Source organism: Vipera ursinii (assembly GCF_947247035.1).
Source record: "Vipera ursinii genome assembly, chromosome: 11".
Lineage (NCBI taxonomy): Eukaryota > Metazoa > Chordata > Lepidosauria > Squamata > Viperidae > Vipera > Vipera ursinii.
Window position 1 is genome coordinate 1,428,333 of NC_139524.1, and position 14,982 is coordinate 1,443,314.

At 42.9% G+C, this 14,982-nt stretch overlaps 1 protein-coding gene across 1 annotated transcript in view; it reads right to left on the reverse strand.

Annotated features, from left to right (window-relative positions):
- Positions 1–409: 409 nt before the first annotated feature.
- Positions 410–14,982, reverse strand: part of AAGAB (alpha and gamma adaptin binding protein) — a 157,560-nt gene continuing 142,987 nt past the window's right edge. Inside the window, exon 10 of the mRNA XM_083371592.1 lies at positions 410–1,059. The gene's annotated coding sequence lies outside the window, so the exon portion shown is untranslated. The remainder of the gene's footprint in view (positions 1,060–14,982) is intronic.

The following is a 14,982-nucleotide window of genomic DNA, read 5'->3' on the forward strand; positions in this document are numbered from 1 at the left end:
CTCCAGGAGACAAACTGTTCCATTGATTAGTTGTTTTTACTTCTCCTTAGTTCTAACTTGGATCTCTGTTTGATAAGCTTCCATCTGTTAGTTTTTGTCCTGCCCTCTGGTGCTTTGGAGGAGAGGTTGACCCCCTCTTCTCTGTGACAGAAGTGGAAGAAGACAGCTGTCAAGTCACCTCCTCCTCCTCCTCGTTAGACTAGAAGAGAGAAGGAACATACCTCCTTCCTTGAACTGCTCATCACAGGTTTTAGCTTCCAGACCTTTAATCCTCTTTGTTGTTCTTCTCTGCATTCTTTTTATTTGTATCATATTTTTATATAGTTATTTCTGACAACCCTTACTGGACTTTTGCAGTTTAATAGGGAGAGATGAGGCTTTAGAGACAGACTTATAGAAAACTGGGTGATCTATTTTTATTTTTATTTTCTTTCTTTTTTCCTTTTTTGCACTTTTTAATTAAAAAAACTTTTATGTATTTCTTTATTCTGTAATTGTGTAAGTTCTTCTTGTATAATAATCTTTAATAAAATTATTACAAAAAAGAAAGAAAATTCACCAAGCGCATAAAAATTAGCAGCCAAACCATCTCCCCAATCTGCTAGGATTGGGAATGAGTTTAAGAGCCCACAATCTTCATCCTGGATGGTTTGCATTTTTATTTTGCAGCTATCCATTCAGATCTCCCTTTGATTTATATCTTGCTATACCTGCAAAAAGGGACGCGGTGGCTCAGTGGGTTAGGACGCTGAGCTTGTCGATCAGAAGGTCGGCAGTTTGGCGGGTCGAATCCCGAGTGCCGCGTAACAGAGTGAGCGCCTGTTACTCATCCCAGCTTCTGCCAACCTAGCAGTTCGAAAGCACGTAAAAATGCAAGTAGAAAAATAGGGACCACTCCGGTGGGAAGGTAACAGCGTTCCGTGCGCCTTTGGCGTCTAGTCATGCTGACCACATGACCACAGAGATGTCCTCGGACAAGCACTGGCTCTTCGGCTTTGAAATGGAGATGAGCACCGGCCCCTAGAGTTGGAAATGACTAGCACGCATGTGCGGGGGAACCTTTACCTTTACTTATACCTGCAAAATGCTAGAAGTGGGGGGAGGAGAGAGATGGCTCTCAATGTTCTCCATCAGTGTGAGAAAAAGGACTAGGAGTGACATGATAGCAGTCTTTCAGTATCTCAGGAGCTGCCCCAAAGAAGAGGGAGCCAAGCTATTCTCTAAGGCACCTGAAGGCAGGACAAAAATCAATGGATGGAAACTAATCAAGGAGAGATGCAACCTGGAACTAAGGAGAAACTTCCTGACAGTTAGAACAATTAACCAGTGGAACAACCTGCCTCCAGAGGTTGTGGATGCTCCATCATTGGAGGCTTTTAAGAAGAGACTAGACAGCCATTTGTCTGAAATGGTTTAGATTCTCCTGCTTGTGCAAGGAGTTGGACTAGATTTAATTTAATTTAATTTATTGAGATTTCTATACCGCCCTTCTCCCTAAGGGACTCAGGGCGGTTCACAGGGCATATATAAATAACAATACAAAAATTAAAAGACAATTAAATCAATGCCCAAGTTAAAACAAGAATGATAAAACAAGCCTATAAAAACCCATATACCCCCATCAGGCCAGACCTGCTAGTTCAAATAAATGGGTCTTCAACCCGCGACGGAAGGATCGGAGGTCTGATGCCGTCCGGAGCTCAACCGGCAGTTGGTTCCATAATGCCGGAGCACCCACAGAGAAGGCCCTCCCCCTGGGGGCCACCAGTCGACATTCCTTGACCGGAGGCACCCTGAGGAGGCCCTCTCTGTGGGCACGCACAGGGCGGAGGGGAGTCGACGCCGGCAGCAGGTGGTCCTCGAGGTATCGCGGACCCATGCCATGTAGGGACTTAAAGATCATAACCAAAACCTTGAACCTTACCCGGAAGACAACTGGTAACCAATGCAGCTCACGGAGCAAAGGTGTAACATGGGAGTACCGGGAAACTCCCAAGACAACTCTCGTGGCCGCATTCTGTACCAGTTGGAGCCTCCGAGTAGTCTTCAAGGGAAGCCCCATGTAGAGAGCATTACAGTAGTCTAGGCGAGAGGTCACGAGCGCATGAGTGACCGTACATAAGGCCTCCCGGTCCAGATAGGGCCGCAACTGGCGCATCAGGCGAACCTGGGCAAAAGCCCCCCTAGTCACGGCCACTATATGATCCTCCAAAGTGAGTCGTGAATCTAGGAGGACTCCCAAGTTGCGAGCCCTATCCACAGGGGGTAAAAGCTCACCCCCCATAGAAAGAGATGGAACATCCCAGGTGTCCCGGGAAGCCGGAATGTACAGCCACTCAGTCTTGTCAGGGTTGAGTTGAAGTCTGTTCCTCCCCATCCAGATGACCTCCAAGGTCTCTTCCAACTCTATTATTCTGTTATTTTGTTAAATAAATGTTCAGGCTAAATTTCCTGCCAGTAGATCCTCAGCAGGTGACCAATTATAACCCAGCTTGCCTGAGCTTGAGAGTTCAGCAGGATCTGACCCAGGCCTGATATCTAAACTTGGAAATTGAAAAATGAAAAGCAAAATCAAGGTGGCAGCAGCCAGTCACTCCTCTAATTCTGGCTGTGAAATTTCAGGAACTCACTGGGACTTGAAATTTCCAACAACTTGGAATCCTTGAGCTGCTTGGAGACCCTTTGCTTCTATGTTAGGGAGATCAGGGGGTGATGGGGTGATGTCTTGAAAGGAGATAGATCCAGAGCACTTTCCGACCCACTTCCCTGCACAATAAATCAGTGCTGTCTGTCTATGGAGATGCTCAGTCATCCAGATCATGGTTGTCCCAAAGGTGCTTTTTTCAAGAGGCAACAGGACTTTGTCTTTCCTTGAAGGCATTTTGCTTTTCATCCAGGAAGCTTCTTCAGTTCTGACTGAATGGTGGAGAACTGAAGAAACTTCTAGGATGAGAAGCGAAACATCTTCAAGGAAAAACAAAGAAAGTCCAGTTGCCTCTTGAAAAAAGCACCTTTGGGTAAATCAGCACTGATTTACAGCCACAAATTCCCATTTAGATCAGCCCCAAGGACCACAAGCTCTCCATTTTGCTTTTATGATTTTGTCCCTTTAAATCGCAAATTCATTTATTTACAGAAAGTGATTAATTAATAAAATTATTCACTCTGCTTTTATTCTCCCTGCTATTAATTTGTGTTGCAAAGACAACTCTAGTGAGTTAATCGTAGCCTGCTGACAATAGCTGGCAATCAATTTTCCACACTTGAGTGCCATCGATGAATCACAGGCCCTACCTGGTGGGAGAACCACCGCTGGTACCACTGAGGCATTTCCACGATAATCGTGTGGACGGAGGAAGACTATTAGTGAAGCCTCTCAGACAGGCTGGTAGATTGATAGGCTAGCCAAAGGAAACGCATTAAGCAATTTAACTGTCTGGAAATCTGTCTATGATGAACATCTGGAGGTTATCTTATTATCCGTTCAATCTAGCTTGCCCTTAGTTAATTCTTAACATTTTTAATTTTGCTTAACTTAACAATATATTTATCTCTAGAAACTCCATCAAAGGCCAGGGAGGTTTTTCCCCAGCCAGCTTGGAAGGTACAACTCAATGGAATTCGCTTCTGATGGGCAAGAGCAAAAAAGCAATGTGTTTTGCAAATAGAGGATAAGACTGCTTTTCAAGATGTGCAGCCCTGGATCCTAGACAGCTCGGAATAGAGGTTCTGGGCTAGAAAAAGTGCACAAAGGTATTGCGGAATTACCAGAAGGCTTGTAAGGATGTCACTCCTGTTAGGCATATGGTGCTAGCCTACAATGTTGGGTTGAAAATGTATTAACCATAATGCTATGTCTTTAAGAAGTTAATTGGCCAATGGGTGTGTAAGTGTTCTCATGGCCATAAGAGGAAGCTAGGAACGTAGCTTCTCTCTCTCTCTGAATTCACTGATCTCTACTATTACTGTTTTTGCTCTGCTGTTGGTTTACTACTGTTGTAAACCTGAACTGTGTATTGACCTCTGGACTGGTAAGAAGACTTTGTAGTTTGGATTACTCCTTGGACTGTTGCTATTGTTTATGACCTGGACTGTTTATTTTTGACTGTGCATTTTTGATTTTACAACACCTTAAAGTAAAATACTTTTTACTTTTACAACTCAGTATACTCCTGTGTGTGACTCTTACTGCTCTCAGTACCCTTCCTTGTCTGTGCAACTCTTTGGTAGCACAAGGAGACCTCTGCACAACAAATTCCTTAACAACTCCCTTACAAGAAGAGGCTGTAGGCATTCAGACTTAGTTTGGAAAGAATGGTCCAGTTTGGAGTAAGGTCCCTCTCTCCTAAGGTTACAAGATGTCCAGCAGAAGGAGGACACTGACAATGAAAGAAATCAGTCAGTGGACCAGCTTCCCTCTCAGAGTTGTAGGTTCTCCATTGCTAGAGTTCTTCAAGAAAATATTGGGCATTCATTTGTTTGGAATGATATAAGGTCTCCTGCCTTGGGCAGGGGTTGGACTAGGGGTGTAACTCAATTTCATTGAGGGCCGCATCAGCATTGCGGTTGCCCTCAAGGGGCCGGGTGGGTATGGCCTACTGGGTGGGCGTGGCTAGAGTGCGTATGGCCTACAGGGTGGGCATGGCCAGCTCTACATCATTCGCATCAAGGGTGTCTATGTGGGCCTGGGCAGGACAGATCTGAGGGTCTCTGGCAGAAGGAAGGTCTCTGGGCCAGGGCCAAGGCAGTGGGGGCTGTTCCCTCACTGTTTCCAGGATGGCTTCGCGGGCCACATGAAACCACTTCGTGGGCCGGATCTGGCCCCAGGGCCTTGTGTTTGACATGTCTGGACTAGAAGACTTCCAAAGTCCCTTCCAGTCCTGTGGTTTCATGTTTTGATGTTTCCTTTTTGTCCTCATGTTCTCCATCTGGCAGGCATAGCCTTCAAATCAAGTATGGTCTGGCTTTTTGAGTGTCTTCCTCTTGTTACTGTTTTTGGATTGCTTTCACAAGAGTCGTCACTGAAAGGTTGTGTACTGGGACAAATTGTCTTTGACTCATTTGTCAACAAACTCTACAAACTTAATTTATGTGATTTACTTATTTTCCTGATTCCAGCCATTGGTTTCAATCCAGCCCTTCATATTTATGATCATGTTGGTCTGTGGATTGAAGGACTCGTCATATTTTCAGGGTGTGAAATTTGAAAAGGCTGTTGTTGATTCTATACTACCGCTAGCATCTGTTCTTGCAAATAAAGATATGTTGGGGGAAAATTGCAATTGAAAAACTAGTCTTCCTGATGTTAGAAAAAGTAATTGGATAATGGAGGGCAGCATATAAATTTAACAAATAAAAAATAAACTATACATGTAGGCCTAAGTAGCTTTTATTTTTACAGTTTTTCACTTAATTTTTGTCAAGAATGCCAAATAGTGTGTCCTCCTTTCCCCTTCATTCGGTCCTTCTTTCTAATGGTTTGTGTCCTCTTTTGCCTACTGGGGTATTGGTAACCCTGATCTTCCCAGCCTTTCACTGGGACGCCCCAAAACATCCTGGAAGGACATGTCAGCAAATCACTTCTGAAGCTTGTCTCCAAGAAAACTGCACAGATTGCATAGCTGTCAAGAGTCAAGAGTAACTGGAAAATCCACTCCCACGACAATAATAACAGCTTGGAAAGAAAGAGCGGGGGAGGGTGGGAGAACAGAACAGAGGCAGGTAAAGTCACTGTCAGCTTTCCCAGGTGCACCAGATAAGATCACAACCAGATGAGTGAATTCTACTTTATTGTAAAGCTACATTGACAGAATCTTGCAAGTACAATTCAGACCTGCTGGCTTATACCATCCTGCGCTTCTTGCTCTGCCCACTAGGCAGCTGTGGGCTAGGGTCCTTCTTTTTTGTCAGGTACAAGGAACCAGAACAACACAGTGAGGTGATCAAAGTCACTTCTTTATTGCTGCATGACTGTTTACAAGAATCCAGATTCTCTTGGGAACTGTAGGTGGGTAGGCTGAGCCCAATGGAGGTGTCAAATGGGTCATAAGTCATGAGTCTCTGTGTGCCCGCAAGAGATCTAAGGTCAGTCCACCTGGAATGCCTGCCTTATCTCCTGTTCATTTCCCTTCTCTTCCCCGCCTCTCCCAATCAGGGCACCCACAGTGGAGATGCCCAGAAATTAGAGATGGCGATGGCAGATGTGATGCATCTCAGCAGTGACAATGTTCCAAAGGCAGCCTCGCAAAGCAAACCACTCCCCACGAGAGGGCGCTCCAACATCGAAAAGTGCAAGAGCAGAATGGAGTTTACAGAAAGAGAAATCAGCCTTCAAAAGATTCTACACCGTTTCTTGGTTTGGGTTTTTTTTTTCACTAGCCCAATTCCATGAACCATGTCAGATGATTCGACAGGGAAAGCCAAGTCTCCTATTAACACGTGAAGTGTTAATACCACTTTATAATGCCTTGGTAAGGCCACACTTGGAATACTGCATCCATTTTGGTCTCCAAGATATAAAAAAGATATTGAGATTCTGGAAAGAGTGTAGAAAAGGGCAATAAAGATGACTAGGGGACCGGAGACTAAAACACATGAACAGTTACAGGAATTGGGTATGTCTACTTTAATGTAAAGAAGGACGAGGGGAAACATGATAGCAGCCTTCCAATATTTGAGGGGCTGCTACAAGGAAGAGGGGTCAACCTGTTCTTCAAACCACCTGAAGACAGGACAAGAAGAAATGGGGGGAACCAATCAAGGAGAGAAGCAACCTGGAACTAAGGAGAAATTTCCTGACATAACAATTAACCAGTGGAACGAGTTACCTCTAAGAAGTTGTGGGTGTTCCAACATTAGAAGCTTTTAAGAAGAGATTGGACAACCATTTGTCTGAAATGGTATAAGGTTTACTGCTTGAGCAGAGGGTTGGACTAGAAGACCTCCAAGATCCTTTCCAACTCTGTTATTATGCTTTTTTATGTCTGATAACAAGTCATTAGGGAAGATCAAGAATATTTTTAATGCATTGAAATAAAGTATTACCTTCAGACTTGGCTATGGTTTATTTAAGTACAGATAATGGTATTGTTGTTGTTAGCTACGAAGTCATGTCCGACCCATCGCAACCCTATGGACAATGTTCCTCCAGGCCTTCCTGTCCTCTACCATTTTCTGGAGTCCATTTAAGCTCACACCTACTGCTTCAGTGACTCCATCCAGCCACCTCATTCTCTGTCGTACCCTTCTTCTCTTGCCCTCAATCTTTCCCAGCATTAGGCTCTTCTCCAGTGAGTCCTTCCTTCTCATTAGGTAGCCAAAGTATTTGAGTTTTAGCTTCAAGATCTGGCCTTCTAAAGAGCAGTCAGGGTTGATCTCCTCTAGGACTGACCGGTTTGATCGCCTTGCAGTCCAAGGGACTCATAGGAGTCTTCTCCAGCACCATAGTTCAAAGGTCTCAATTCTTTGGCGCTCAGCCTTTTTTATGGTCCAGCTTTCACTGCCGTGCATTGCAACTGGTAAGACCATAGCCTTGACTATACGCACTTTTATTGACAGGGTAATGTCTCTGCTTTTTAGTGTGCTGTCTAGATTTGCCATGGCTTTCCTCCCCAGGAGCAAGCGTCTTTTAATTTCTTGGCTACAGTCCCCATCTGCAGTGATCTTGGAGCCCAGGAAAATAAGTCCTTCGGGAGAAGGGCGGTATACAAATTAAATTAATAAATAAATAAATAAATAAATAATAAAATCTGTCACTACCTCCATTTCTTCCCCATCTATTTGCCAGGAATTGAGAGGGCCAGATGCCATGATCTTGGTTTTCTTAATGTTAACTTTCAACCCATGTTTTGCACTCTCCTTCTTCACCTGCAACAAGAGGCTCTTTAGTTCTTCTGATAATGGTATTATATTATTTTAAATGGTCTCATCTATCTGAACCATGACAATCTGTATTTTTCACAAAGCGATATCCAAGTCTGAAGGCAATGATATTGAAGATAGTATCTTCATTCAACAACAGGTGACAGCATCTTGTTATCCTCAACTGAAAAGAGGAAAATTTAGATCTTGTTTGAATAGGAGACCACAAAGAAATTTCAGGGCTAAACATTCCTTGATAGGAAATAGGAAACATTTAAGAAATTCTGAAAAAAACCCGGCAATAACATTAATGTGTCTTTATAGTCACCAGCTGGGCAGGAGCTGGGGCGAGCCCACCAGGCAGTTCAAAAGCATCCAAATGCAAGTAAGACCACAACTGAGCCCAAAATTTCTGTTGGTAAGTGAGACATTTGTTAAGTGAGTTTTGTCCCATTTTACTTTTTTGGCACAGTTGTTAAGTGAATCACTGCAGTTGTTAAGTTAGTAACCCGGTTGTTAAGTGAATCCAGCTTCCCTGTCAGAAGGTTACAAAATGTGATCACATGATTCTAGGACAGTGCGACCGTCATAAATATGAGTCAGTTGCCAAGCCTCTGAATTTTGATCACGTGTTCATGGGGAGGCTGCGATGGTCACAAGTGTGAAAAATGGTCTGAAGTCACTTTTTTCAGTGCCATTGTAACTTTGAACGGTCACTAAATGAACGGTTGTAAGTCAAGGTACCCCTTCAGTGGAAGGAAACCGTGTTCCGTGAGCCTCGGCATCTAAACATGCTGGCCACATGACCACAGAAGCGTCTTGGGACAACGCTGGGTCCCTCAGCCGAGAAACAGAAATGGCCCCTGGCCCCTGGAGTGGGAGATGACTGGACGGGGGAACCCTTTATCAGGACCAAAGCTCACCTCACGAAGAATCCCACGTTTAAATGAAACACTTGGCGGAAGGCTTGTAGGCCAGAGGACACGGCCTCGGAGATCCATCTCAGTTCCTTCTTTTTTAAGCAAAAGGCAATAAAAGCTTCCTTTGGTTCCAGAAAAGTAATAATTGACCAAATGAAAGTTTTCTAATAGGAACATTGTCGTTATTTATTTATTTTATAGTATACATTGACATTTCTAGAAAATTGTTATGCGCCTCCCTGAGTCACTTTTTGTATGATGTATGATAGAAATTTGATAATTTTGATACATAAATAGATGCAGAGTAGAGAAACTATGTTCTGTCAGTTTGAATGCAAAAGTAGGACAGACCAAGCAGAAATGGAGGCAAATTGAAAATATGCAAAATGACAGATCTTCATCTTCCTCTGCTCTTTTTTCACACTCTAATCATGTGACTTAGTTTATACAAACTAGGTAGTTGCAATAAAACAACCCTAGTACATTTCAAATAAGAAAAAACTATAAACATAAAACGTCCTGTTTCTCAAAAGCTTTCCAGAATAGTTCAGTTTTCAAAAGCTTCTGGAGGGCTAAACCAGGCTGGGTGGACCTAATGGAGTGGGATACCACAAGGCTCCGTCTTGGGCCCAGTATTCTTCAATATCTTCATCAATGACTTAGTTGAGGGAATAGAAGGGGAACTCATCAAATTTGCAGATGACGCCAAACTGGCAGGAATAGCCAACACCCCAGAAGTGACTGGACAGTCACTTGTCTGAGATAGTATAGGTTTTCCTGCTTGAATGGGGGGCTGGACTAGAAGACCTCCACAGTCCCTTCCAGCTCTATTCTATTCTAATTGCTCAGCAGATTGTATTCCACAGAGTGGGTGTCACCAGTGCATTTTTTCTTTAAAAAAAAGGTGCTGGAACTCTCATCTTGGTGGGTGCAGGAGGCGGGGTGGATGGGGTGGGGCGATGCTGCGGTCACAGGTGCGAGGGGTGTAGGTGGCAGGCTTCCCCCCCCCGGGGCCAGAGCCGGCGCGGCTGGTGCTGTGGGAGCAGCAGGGCCTGCTCTATATGGCGGGGCTGCGTGGGATGGGCAATGGAGGCAGTGCGAGCCAGGTGATGCAGGGCGGCCACTTATGCACACAGGGCGAGGCAACGGTGGTGCAGGTCCAGCACCAGGTAGGCCACCAGCCTGGATGACATGGGTGAGCACAAGAATGGAGTGCACATGGACTCCGCAGAACCCACCTCCCACTCCTTGTCCTCTCTTACTTACCTAGTTGAAATGGTGTAGTTGGGCAGTAGGGAGGGATGCAAATTTCCTGCTTACTTGCTTTCGCTGCAGACAACTAGCTGGTGCAACGTTTGCTAGCCAGGTCTTTTGGTGCGCTCAGCAGCAATTCCTATTGGCTTTCAAAAGCCAATAGGCTTTTGAAAGCCAATAGAGGGAGTAGCATAGCTTATGCAAAAGGTTTTTTTGTGTGTGCAAAAAAAGGTGCCAGAACGCCATTCTGAGCGTTCTATGAGAAAAAAAGCCCTGCTTTTATGTTTTAATCTTATGGTTTTAAATATATTTTTTTCTATTGTAAATTGCCCCAATATGTAGTTCCCATATTCAAAAAAGGGAAAAAATAGATCCAGGAAATTACAGACCTATCAGCCTGACCTCAATACCTGGGAAGATTCTGGAAAAGATAATCAAACAACAAATCAGAGAACACCTAGATGCAAACAAAGTTATCACTAAAAGCCAACATGGGTTTGTCAAAAGCAGATCATGCCAGACAAATCTTATTGCATTCTTTGACCAAGTGACAAAACTAGTGGACCAGAGGAATGCTGTAGATATAATTTACTTGGACTTCAGTAAGGCATTTGATAAAGTAGATCACAACCTACTACTTGATAAGATAGAAAAATGTGGGTTAGATAGCATCACCACCAGATGGATTCGTAGCTGGCTGACAGGCTGTACTCAGCATGTGGTCCTCAATGGAACTGCATCTACATGGAAGGAAGTGTGTAGTGGGGTGCCCCAGGGCTCTGTTCTGGGCCCAGTGCTCTTCAACATCTTCATCAACGATTTGGATGAGGGGATAGATGGGGAACTCATCAAATTTGCAGACGACACCAAGCTGGCAGGAATAGCCAATACTCCAGAAGATAGGCCTAAGATACAGGAGGATCTGGACAGACTTGAACACTGGGCGCTATCTAACAAAATGAAATTCAGTTGTGAAAAAAGTAAGGTTCTACATTTAGGCAGGAAAAATCAAATGCACAGGTATAGTATAGGTGGTACCTTGCTCACTAGTAGTAACTGTGAGAGAGATCTCGGAGTCCTAGTGGACAATCACTTAAATATGAGCCAGCAGTGCGCTGCAGCTGCCAAAAAAGCCAACACAGTGCTAGGCTGCATTAACAGAGGGATAGAATCAAGATCACGTGAAGTACTAATACCACTTTACAATGCCTTGGTAAGGCCACACCTGGAATACTGCATCCAGTTTTGGTCACCAGGATGTAAAAAAGATGTTGAGACTCTAGAAAGAGTACAGAGAAGAGCAACAAAGATGATTGGGGGACTGGAGGCTAAAACATATAGGGAACAGTTGCTGGAATTGGGTATGTCTAGTTTAATGAAGAGAACGGTGAGGGGTGACATGATAGCAGTTGTGCTGCCACCACGTGGCCGTTTTGAGGAAATTACAATGTGGGCACCCAGAACCCCTATGATGTATTTCCTCTCCCCTCCCCTTTTCTGAGATGGACTTCCTCCTTCTTCTGCCCTAGAGATTTTCATTCTCCATTACCAGCAGACATGTGATAACCAGCAGACATGTGCTCCAGATCCACGTGCAGGCGCTGTGAGTTATTACCATCTTCTGACCATCTCACATCCTGTACCATCTCCTCCTCAATGGAGTGATTCAGGTGGTGGGGATGAAGATCCTAATCGCCAGTGTCCTATTCACAAAAAACCTCACCCTCTTAGAAAATGTCGTGAGCTTAGATCTAAGACTATGCAAGAGCGGAAAGAGGTTCTCCAAAAACTTGGAATATGCTATAGGTGATGTGCATCATATGACCATTTTGCTAAAAATTGTAAAGCCTTTGTCAAGTGCACAGAATGCAATAGCGACAAGCACGATACAGCTATGCATCCTGTTCCACTTCTAGGCAATCCACAGCAATCACCTGTATCCAACCGTGCTTCAAATTATGCCAGGGAGCAACATGGCAGGGAGCAACAAGCTCATGCTCCAGTCACAAAGGTCTCATTTTCACCCCAATCTTCAAGTCAGAGATCTTGTCCTATTTAAGGACCATCAAGCTCAAGAATCGAAAGGCAACAAAAACTTTCATCAGACCATTGCAGAACTTGTCTTCACTCTGCCTCTTGAAGACAGAATTCGTCGCCTTTCCTGGTTGGATCCTGACTCCAAGAAGAAAAGTTATTTGAACTTTAATCTACACTATTTGTAGCCTATAATGGCAGTTCTTATTATTGCACTATGTATGCATGTTTATTTTTATATCTCTCAGGTTTTATGTCTTATATGTTTGCATGTTTATTTCTTATTTCTCTCAGGTTTTTATGTCGTATATATCTCAGGTTATCTCTTATATATCTCTCAGGTGTTTTATGACAACAAGCAAACCACAAACGTGTATTTGCATTTGAATAACTACCGTTATATGATTTTATATGATGGTATTATGAAATACCAGACAGGGAGTGTGCTGCCACCATGTGGCCGTTTTGGGGAAATTACAATGTGAGCAGCCAGAACCCCTCCTACTCTATGATGTATTTCCTCTCCCCTCCCCTTTTCTGGGATGGACTTCCTCCTTCTTCTGCCCTGGAGATTTTCATTCTCCATTACCGGCAGACATGTGATAACCAGCAGACATGTGCTCCAGATCCATGTGCAGGCGCTGTGAGTTATTACCATCTTCTGACCTTGGAATACTGTATAATATCTCCTAACTCACCTTATCATGCTGTAAACTGCACTACATGCAAATAAAGGTATTTCTGGATGATCAAGGTATTTCATGAGTTCAGCTATCTGTAAAGGGACTGTTAACAGTGATAACAAGAGATTAATCACAATACAGCAGGCTTTGATCCAGAATAGCAGTGTTCCAATATTTCAGGGGCTGCCACAAAGAAGAGGGAGTCAAGCTATTCTCCAAAGCACCTGAAAGCAGGACAAGAAGCAACAGATGGAAACTAGTGAAGGAGAGAAGCAACCTAGAACTAAGGAGAAACTTCCTGACAGTTAGAACAATTAACCAATGGAACAACCTGCCTCCAGAAGTGGTGAATGCTCCAACACTGGAAGTTTTTAAGAAGAGACTGGCCAGCCATTTGTCTGAAATGGTATAGGGTTTCCTAGATGACCTCCAAGGTCCCTTCCAACTTATTATTATTATTATTAAACCTCACCATGTGGATTATATAATTGCTAAATAAAGGTAGAACATATGTTAAATATACAGCAAATGATAATATGCTTCCCTACAAAGTCAATTCTTGCCCAATGACAGACCAAGGAGTTAACTCGGAAAGGCAAGAGGAAAATCTAGAAGAGATCTGTGCAACTTGTAGAAGGGAAAGGCCCACACTGATAAATTAAAAATCTTTGTGGTCTGCAAAAGAATGCTGGTGGGCTAATCGATGATTTGGTGACTAAAGTGTTGGAGCTTGTGGTCATGGTAAGCCATGGAGGCACTAGGCAACATGACTTTCAGTGCAGTGGTGGTGATTTTATTACTTTTTCTTTAAAGTCTGTGCTCTGTCCAAGGGTGCTTGGTAGGCTGCATGTACAGGCCTGGTCTAGAATTTATTTTGGAGCATTCAACTATCAAGAGAAGGCATGTCAAACTCATTTTGTTTGAGGCAACTTCTTATAAAAGAATTGCCGTTAATTTGTTTTAATAAAATAATTTAAATAAATTTTTCACTTGATTTCAATTTAAATGAATTATATTGGTTGACAATGAGATTTTTTTTTAGTATAATTGCCAAATGCAATAAACTGGTTTTAGGTATATGTTACTGGAAGGAAAAAGCAATCCCTGCTGCGTTACTGATCCCAGAGAAGCATTTGCATGTATGCAGGTATCCTTAGGGTGCCATAGTTATGGATGAGAAATATTGGTTGCAAAGTTGGCATTTCTGGATGTAATACAGATATTTTGGACTTATTTTTGTTTCTTTGCATGTTTGATATTTTTTAAAAGACATATGCTACTGACTACACTTATGCACATATGTAACATCTTTTGCTAGGATACATGATCACTGCTTGTCCAAAATTTTAATATACAGATAATATCAGCAAAATTATTTTAGCCTTTTAAATAAATGTTGTTATTGATGTTTAGCTCACCAGGGAAAACATCATATATTGTAGACTGAAGTGCAACATAACTAGATTCTAACTAATCTATTTTTCAAAACACACAACAGTCCAAACAGTAAAAGTAAAGTCCAAATTAAGAATATTTCATTCTTAAGAATTGTTTAGATTCAAAATAGTTTTCAAGAGTGTACAAAAGATACTATTTTTTTCTAGAATCAGCGAAATTAGACATATTACATTGAGAAAAATGTTTCTCATTTCTTTCCTGTTACCTTTGATTTCATTGCAGAGATGTTAACATAAGAAATAGATTATTTTGTTATCTAATTTTACCTTCCAAAAGACAGAAGCAGATGAAAAATGTGAGGTTCTTTCCTGTTGGCTTTTTTGAATTAGCTGTTTTAGATTCTAAAAGTTTAGTTCCTAAAGAAGTAATCCTGTAAATAATTTTAATGTCCTCCTCTAGTGCAGGCTCTTTTATGACTCAAGGACTTCAACTCCCAGAATTCCTGAGCCAGCATGGCTCAGCTTGGAAACCTCTCCCTTTCCCCTCAGCATGGCTGGCTCAGGATTTCTGGGAGTTGAAGTCCATGAGTCATAAAAAAGAGCCAAGATTGCTACCCCTGCAATAGGCTTAGGAAAGCCAATAAGGGAGCTGGGGTTTTTTTCCTGGAAGAAAAAGGTGCTGGAATGCCGTTCTGAGCATTCTATGAGAAAAAAAGCCCTGGGTGTCGCTACTTCATGCCAGATGGGAATTCTGGGAGTTGAAGTCCACACCTCTTAGAACTGCTGAGGTTGAGAAACACTGCTCTAGGGGATTAACACCAGCTGCTAACTAGA